The sequence below is a fragment of the Struthio camelus genome, chromosome 28 (assembly GCF_040807025.1).
Source record: "Struthio camelus isolate bStrCam1 chromosome 28, bStrCam1.hap1, whole genome shotgun sequence".
NCBI classification, from domain to species: domain Eukaryota; kingdom Metazoa; phylum Chordata; class Aves; order Struthioniformes; family Struthionidae; genus Struthio; species Struthio camelus.
In genome coordinates, this window is record NC_090969.1 from 4018662 (window position 1) to 4026045 (window position 7384).

At 60.1% G+C, this 7384-nt stretch overlaps 1 long non-coding RNA gene across 1 annotated transcript; it reads left to right on the forward strand.

Moving 5' to 3' along the window:
* The first annotated feature begins 4442 nt into the window (after positions 1-4442).
* On the forward strand, positions 4443-6983 carry LOC138062642 (uncharacterized). Its single transcript, XR_011136564.1, has 3 exons — positions 4443-4552; positions 5612-5721; positions 6319-6983. It is a non-coding gene; the product is annotated as an uncharacterized lncRNA (long non-coding RNA).
* Positions 6984-7384: the final 401 nt, after the last annotated feature.

Consider the following 7384-nt stretch of genomic DNA (forward strand, 5'->3'; position numbering starts at 1 on the left):
GGGCCACCTGGAGCATCTCTCCTGTGAAGAAAGGCTGAGAGAGCTGGGCCTGTAGAGCCTGGAGAAGAGAAGACTGAGAGGGGATCTCATCAGTGTCTTCAAGTCTCTGAAGGGAGGGTGTCGAGGGGATGGGGCCAGACTCTTCTTAGTGGTGCCCAGTGACAGGACAAGAGGCAACGGGCACAAACTGAACCACAGGAAATTCCATGTGCACAGGAGGAAAAACTTCTGGACTGAGCACTGGCACAGCTTGCCCAGAGAGGCAGTGGAGTCTCCTTCCCTGGAGATTTTCAAAAGCCATCTGGACGCGATCCTGGGCAATGGGCTCTAGAGGACCCTGCTTGAGCAGGGGGGTTGGACTAGATGATCTCCAGAGGTCCATTCCAACCTCAACCGTCCTGTGATTCTGTGGGTCTCCAGGACTTTGACAGGGTTTTCAAAGGAATTCGTGCAGCTACTGACACAAACCCCTCATCTAGGGGACTTCCTCTTGTAGTAATGGCCCCACCCGAGGTTTCCGAGGGGCAGAGTCTCACGTACATAAAGCAGCAAAATTAATTATTTCTTTGAATGGCAGTACAGCAAAACAACAGCTCCAGCTGGCTGCCTCCACAGAGAGACCCTGGACAAAGACATTCTGGGGTAATTTGACCCTTTACAGTCTTATTTCCCTGCCTGCCACTGAAGGTCTCCTCCAGTCGTCTTTACTGAGTCGGTGGTCACTCCCCTTCTGATTGGTGGCTCTCTCCTCCTGACAGCTCCTGGCCTACATCCCACGCTGGTTGCCGTGTCCTTCTCTTGCATAGTCCCTTATTGCCTCCAAGGTCAACCACAACGCACGTGCATCCCTTCTTGTCTCCTGCATCCTATTTTATATCCTCATTAGCTGGGTTTGCAGCCTTAGTAGCTGGGCTTAACTGGTTTTGCAGGGACATTGCCAGCAATGTTTCTCGAGTTCATAGAGGTCGGCCTTGAGGCCCGCAGCCTTCATCTACTTTAGGCACTGAGACTAAGCTGAAGCTCAGTCAGATACAATGTCCTTCTCTAACACTTCCCAATGAGCCAAGAAGGTTGCCTGTCCTTATTTAGCCAACTTCAGACTTCCCACCAATGCAATCCCCACTTAGAAGTACTCGAAGAGAGAAGAGTCACTCTTGCATTGCTGTTCTTTCTCTCATCCATGCCATCTTTCTCCTCCCCCATTGCATTGAGCTCGACACGGTAGGTGGAAAGGCCACTGGACTCCATGGGAAGAACTCCACCTTTGCAGTTCTTTGTTCTTACAAATGTCATCCATTATCAGATTGCATTTCTGTGGGAAAGGGCAAAGGAGCAAGCCACCGCTTCAAACCAGCAGTGCTTGCTGCACCAGCTGCAGCTCACCTGCGCAGCACATTCCCTCTACTGCTCATCGTTTCTGCTCCTGGAAGGATGGATTTCCAGCCTTCAGGGGTTTGCAGGAGTCCAGAGGATGCCTTAAAACAAAGGCCAGCCTGTGGCTCCCTTTGTGCTGAGATTCATCCAGCTTTCTTGGCAACACCTGTGGTCAGTCACAGCCAGGCTTCTGCCCTCCACCTTCTTCCATTGTGGGGATGTATTGCTTGGCCACAACGCAATAAGCAGAGAGAGTTCCACTTCTTGGGATAGGTGCTAGCATGCCACACTAGAAAGCACATCGGTGCCTTTGTCAACATCAACACCTACAGGTGTGAAAAGAGCCTGCTAGGCTGAAATAGACTCACATATGAAGGTCAAAGAACACAGACTCAAGGGTTTGGAAAAGAAAGAGTGCTTTTTCTCCTAAAAAAGAAAAAAACCCTCAGTTTTCATGCAGTCATCCCAGAGAAATTGCTCCTTGAGTTCACACGAGGTTAGCTGTCTGGCTTTCGTGAAACACAGGGAAAAGGTTTTAGGTTTTACAACAATTTCTTTTAGGCAACGGGCAGGCATCATTCTCCAGCTCCAACCGTGCCAGCTGAACGGGCCAACATCCTCCTACTTGTAGGAGTGGAGGGCGTAATTTCTACGCTGTATAACGTGCTCCAGCCTGAACCAGTGCAGGCTGCTCACCAGCTCTTTGACCGACGTCCCTGTGGTTTTCTGCCCACTTGGGAGCCCTGCCATGGCCCCGGGTGCCAGCAGAACGGGCAAGGCCAATAATCTGTGCCGTGCAGAGAAGGGGCCAGGTGCCGGGCGGGATGACGCTGCCCGGAGGCGGTGGGGCTGCGGGCAGAGCGAGCGGCTCTCTGCAGCCTCCTTTTCTCCACAGAGCCGAGCTGCAGCTTCTGCTTGGCGCCAGCAGCTGCCGCGGGCGGCCGGCTGGAGAGCCCGCCCCCTGCCCGGCCAATCGGGGAGCGAGGGGAGGCAGCGAGCGAATGGGTGCCCGGGAGGGGCGGGGTGAGCCCTGAGCGACACGCAGGCCGCCCAATGGCCGCCCGGCGGGCTGTCCCTGCGCCACGGCCGCGCCCCAGCAGCCTGCTGCGCTGCCTGTCCCGCCGCGGGGGGCCCGGCTGGCGCCCCGTCCCTGCCATGGCCCCGCCCCTCCGCCCCCGGCCCCGGCCCAGGAGTTTGGTGCTGCCCTGGCCCAAAATGGCGAGGCAGGAAATTCCCCCTGAGCGCAGGAAATGGTCCTGCTGGCCTTCCCTGTCCCCTCTCGCACCCCCCACGTCTCTCTTCCCCGTCTGTCAGCAAGAGGCGCAGAAGCTGAAGTTTCTAGCGTCCATCGGCAGCCTCTGCGGAGGCAGCAGCGCCAAGACCTTGTCCTGGGCCTGGAGGTGTTCTGCTGCCGACAGGAGCTGGCCGAGCAAATCGAGGTGAGGGGAGAGGCAGCAGGTGTGAGGACAGGGGCGAGGCCAGCTGGGCCCTGGGTCTGCTGGTGCTGGGTGGTGGCAGTTGCCGCGCTGAATGCGGGTTGTGCTCTGCAGGTGCTGCTGGAAGAGGAGCCCTTGGAGCGCCTGGGCACAGCCGTGCGTCAGCAAGCCAGGCTTGCTATCACGGCAATGAGGTACCTAGCAGAGCCCCTGGTTTGGCCAGGACCTGCGCACAGCATGTGCCTGATGGCACCGTCCCTGGCCGGGAGGTGTGCACCATGGTGGGAGGAGGCTGGCGGTGCCGTCTGCTGCGCTTCTGCTCTCCCCTGGCCCAGGCTTGTCAGCAGGGCAGAGGGCCCCAGGTAATCCAGGCACCGCTCCCAGCACCAGTGTCCAAGAGGCATTGCTGTCTCTCTCTCTTTCTCTTTGCAGTGCAGTGGAGCCGGTTGGGGAGGGCAAAAAGAGCAGCCTCCTCCATGCCTGCTTCAAGAGTGTCTTCTTGCTTCCTCCAAGAGAAGACATGGAGACCGTGGACATGTCCCTCTACTCCAAGGTAGGCGCTGGGTGAGGTACAGGGAGCCCGCCAGCCCCTCTGGGCTTGCCCCTGGCTCCGCTGTGCTGAGAGGCAACTGCCAGATAGATCCAAGGCTGGGCAGGATCTCAGACTTGTTTTCCCACCCTCCTGCCTTCATGCCCTTCCAGTGCCCAGGGGCTGGTCCGTGCACAGCAGGTCTCCTGCCCTGAGGCCTCTGCTTGGCCCGTGCAGGGCAGCGGGTGTCCTCCCTGGGCAGCAGGGGTCCAACTGAGTCTGCTGTGGGTCAGAGGCAGTGGGGAAGGAATGCCACAACCCCCTGTCCTCCTTGCCATGGACCCTCGATGCCATGGATAGCATGTTGGAGGTGCTGGTGCTCAAGTCGGCCACTTCCAGCCTCCTGGAGCTGCAGAAGATCTTGCAGGTGTGGCATTTGCAAAGAGTGGGCTGCATTGGGCCTGTTCCTCAGCAGAGGGAAGTGACACCCTCGAGTGGACATTCCCCACCCGAGTGCCATGTACAGGCAGCACGCTGCAGGCTCTTTCCTCCATGAACACTCCTGGGCCACCTCTGCCCCCAAAGCTCTCCTTGCACCAGAGCAGTGCGAGGACTGTCACCCTTCTTCTCTAGGCACCGCACAGATGGCAGCTGGTGCTGCTGCCCCCCTGCCTCCCCGTGCCTTGTGCTTTCCTTGCCAGATCGGAATGGGGCAGAGACCCACTGGGAGCTGCGTGTCCTGCAAGGGGAGTCGAGCCTGGAAGCTTGGTTCTTCTGCCATGCCAAGAGGTCGGAGGCCAGGCAGCCCACTGCAGACCCCTAGGGAAGGTGTGGCCTGAAAGCCCTGCCATCCTGAAGAGGGCACCCGGGGCCATGTGCAGGCACAGGAGCAGAGGCTGGGAGGGGGTTTAGGTGTGGCTGGCTGCCTGAGGGCAAGGTGGGCCTTGCAGGCTGGGGCCTGTAGGGGCAGGAAGGCCATTCCAGGCTTGGCTGTAGCTCTGAGGAAGCCTTGGTGCACTGTATCACTGCAGGCAGGCGCTTAGCAGAGCTGCTTCTGCTGGAGTGGACGTCAGCTCCCCGGGCAGAGCAGTAGCCTTTCTCCTTGCAGATGCTGCTGCCCTTCAGCAAGACGGAGAGAGCAGCTGTGCGTGAGAGGGCCGTGGGGAGGATTGGGAGGCTGAGCAAGTTGCTGGCCAACTCTTCCTCGCTGGAGGTAAGGAGCCAAGCACCGTGCAGCCCCCGCTTTGGCCCTTTGCAGCAGCCCAGAGCACCGTGCAGCTCAGGGGTCCCTCGGAGGGAAGCGTGGGCACAGGTTAAGGCAGTGAGCAAGGCTCTGCCCTGAAGCAAAGCTCTTTGGCGCTCTCTCCATGGGCTTTTCTCTGCAGTCCCTTTGTCGCAGGAGCCAGCTGTGCCCCCAGCCCTGTGCAGGGGAGCAGTGCGCACGGAGCATGATGTGAGCCGCAGCCTGGCAGTGCTGCCTGTGCTGGGCTGCTGCTTTGGCAGGCAAGGCCTGCAGGGCCGTCGAGAGCTTTGGCTCCCCTGGGATCCATGCCTGGGCAGAGTCTTGGCTTCAGGGCTTTGGTGGTGACTGCCTCCCGTCAGCCCTTCTACCTGTCCCACCCGCCTTCCGCCGATGTGGCACCCCTTTGGAGGAGTGGATGAGAGCCCTGCCTGCTATGGGAAGGCACTGCTGTCCCATGCCAATGCTGGGACAGCTGGTGGGCTGCCTCATCCTTTGCTGTGCGTACGAGGACGCGGAGACCAAGTGTGGGGCCTTGGATGCTCTCCATTGCCTCTTCAGATTCATTGTGCAGCGAAGACGTAAGAGAAGCAGTGCTGGGCTGTGTGCTTCTGCACGCGGCCATGCTGGCAAGGCCGGGGAAGGCATCGCACTGCCTTGGCCCCTCTGCTCAGTGAGGCAAAGGAGCAGGAGGCACGGCTGATGTAGGAGCAGGGGAGCAGGCTGTTAGTACCTGTCCTGGATACCACTGGCCTGGAAAATGCTCAGCAGCCCCTGCTCAGAGGCTACGGCTTGTGTCGGGCTTCCCACTGGAAAGTCCAATCAAATCCGTGGGGCTTTTAGTACCCTTTGAAGCAACTGCCCTTCTCTGCCCTGGAATAGGCCCCGACCCTCCCTGGGAATCTTGCTCCCCATACATTCCTGGCATGCCCTTTGTCTCTGCCAGGCTGGTTGCTCTCTGACGCCATGAGTCTGCCACCTGCAGCTCTCCATGACTCCTCCTGACCACTGTGTCTTTCTGCTGCTGTTCAGGCCGGGCGATGTTGCAGGATGATCCAGAGTATGTGGAGCCCCAGAAGGAGAGGGAAGCCGACAATGAGCTCTGCCTTTTGTGGACGAGCAACATCAGCGTGATCGTGAGGGTGAGGAGCACTTCCCTTGCTGGGACTGTTGGCCATGGGGTCCTGAGGAGACGTGGATGAGCAAAGGGATGCCTAATGAGTGGGGCTGAGGGGGCCTTGGGGTTGGTACGGAGGTGGTGGTGGAGAAGGAAGCAGCTCTGAGTGGCACCTAGAGTACTGGTTGCTGCCTGGTAGCAGCCCCGCTCTCACTGCTGTGTCTCCCACTGTCGCTGAGCGGGGACTAGCCAGAGGCTTGGCTCCAAGAGTCCCAGCAGCAGCTGCAGCCTGCTGGCCACCAGCAAGCTAGGGTTGCCTGCAGAGCCAGTGCACTGTGAGCCTGCTCCCAAGCATCCTGCCTTGCCCTGGTGGCCCTCTGGCCACATGCCCCATGGTGCTGCTACCCAGCACAGCACCTGCTCCTGGCTCTCCTGGGCCATGGTGCAAGGGGCTTCAGCTTGGTCACGTCGTGCCTGCCTGGGCAGGACCCTCTTGGGGCTCTCAGCGAGGAGGGGGTGGGCAGGGGCAGGGCTGGCACACAGCTGGGGACCTCCAGGGCTGGCCCAGGCTACGGTGCTGCGGCCAAGGAGGCACCACTGACAGAGCGCTCTTGGCCTGCAGCACTGCCGTGAGCATGTGGAAGGTGCTGATGGATAAGCCGATGCTTGCGCTGGACATGCTGCGGGAGCTGCTGAGCTTGCTGGAGGAGTGGCCACTGCACAAGCAGTCCAGCTCCAACAGGGACAACAACTGCATCCTTCCGCTGGCCATGAGTCAGGGGACGAGGCCTCCCGTGCCCCCAGGCTGGTGCCTGCCTCTCTAGGCCCCCTCTCGCCCTCTCCCCTGCCGGAGTGTCCCCAAGCAGGGACCTCTCCTGGGCCCATGGATACAACATGCCCAGTGCCAGGCCTCCGACTGCGCCAGCGCACAGGGCTGCCAAGTGCTGCCTGGCCTCTCTGCACACAAACAGCCAGGCTGGCCATGCCCAGGAAATGTCCATCCTGCATACCCTGTCCCTGCATCCGCCGACCTCGCTCAGCAGGCTGGAAAGCCAGGGTAAGGTTCGGGGCAAGGTGAGGGGCAGGAGTAGGGCTCCTGCAAAACCTGGGCAGGCAGCACGGCCTGGGACAGGGAGCCTGGCAGAGCGTGCACGCTACACGAAGCCTGCCGAGGTGATGGTCATGCTGAGGCAGGAAGGCTCACTGTGTACAACCAGGAGCTGAGGCCAAAGAGCCTGCGGGTGCTGGCCCTGGTCAGGCAGCCAGGCTGAGGCCTCCATCTGCATTTCCCATGCTCCAAGGCTGCGCCCGAGCCTCCCACCTGGAGGGCTGTGGAAGCATGCCAGGGGCTGCTCGGGAGTGCGAGGTGTGTCTGGGTGTTTTCTGCAGGCAACGAGGGCACTGTGTGAGATCGTCCGGGAGCCCGTCTGCCCAGAGGCGGTGAAGGCGTTTTTCCCCCAGCTCTTCCTGGCGCTGCTCTTGCAGATGGTCTTCACAGCAGAGTTCAGCCACCAGGAAGCAAATATGTTTTTGAGGGAATGCCAAGGGGATGAGTCCCGTCCCACCAGCCACGTCAGGTGCTCGATCCCGGTGGCCCTGTCTCTGCGCTGCACCTGGAGGCAGGGCCAGGCTGCCAGTATGACCTGGGCTTTGCTGTGCATGCAGGTGCGCCGTGCAGGCCATGAAAA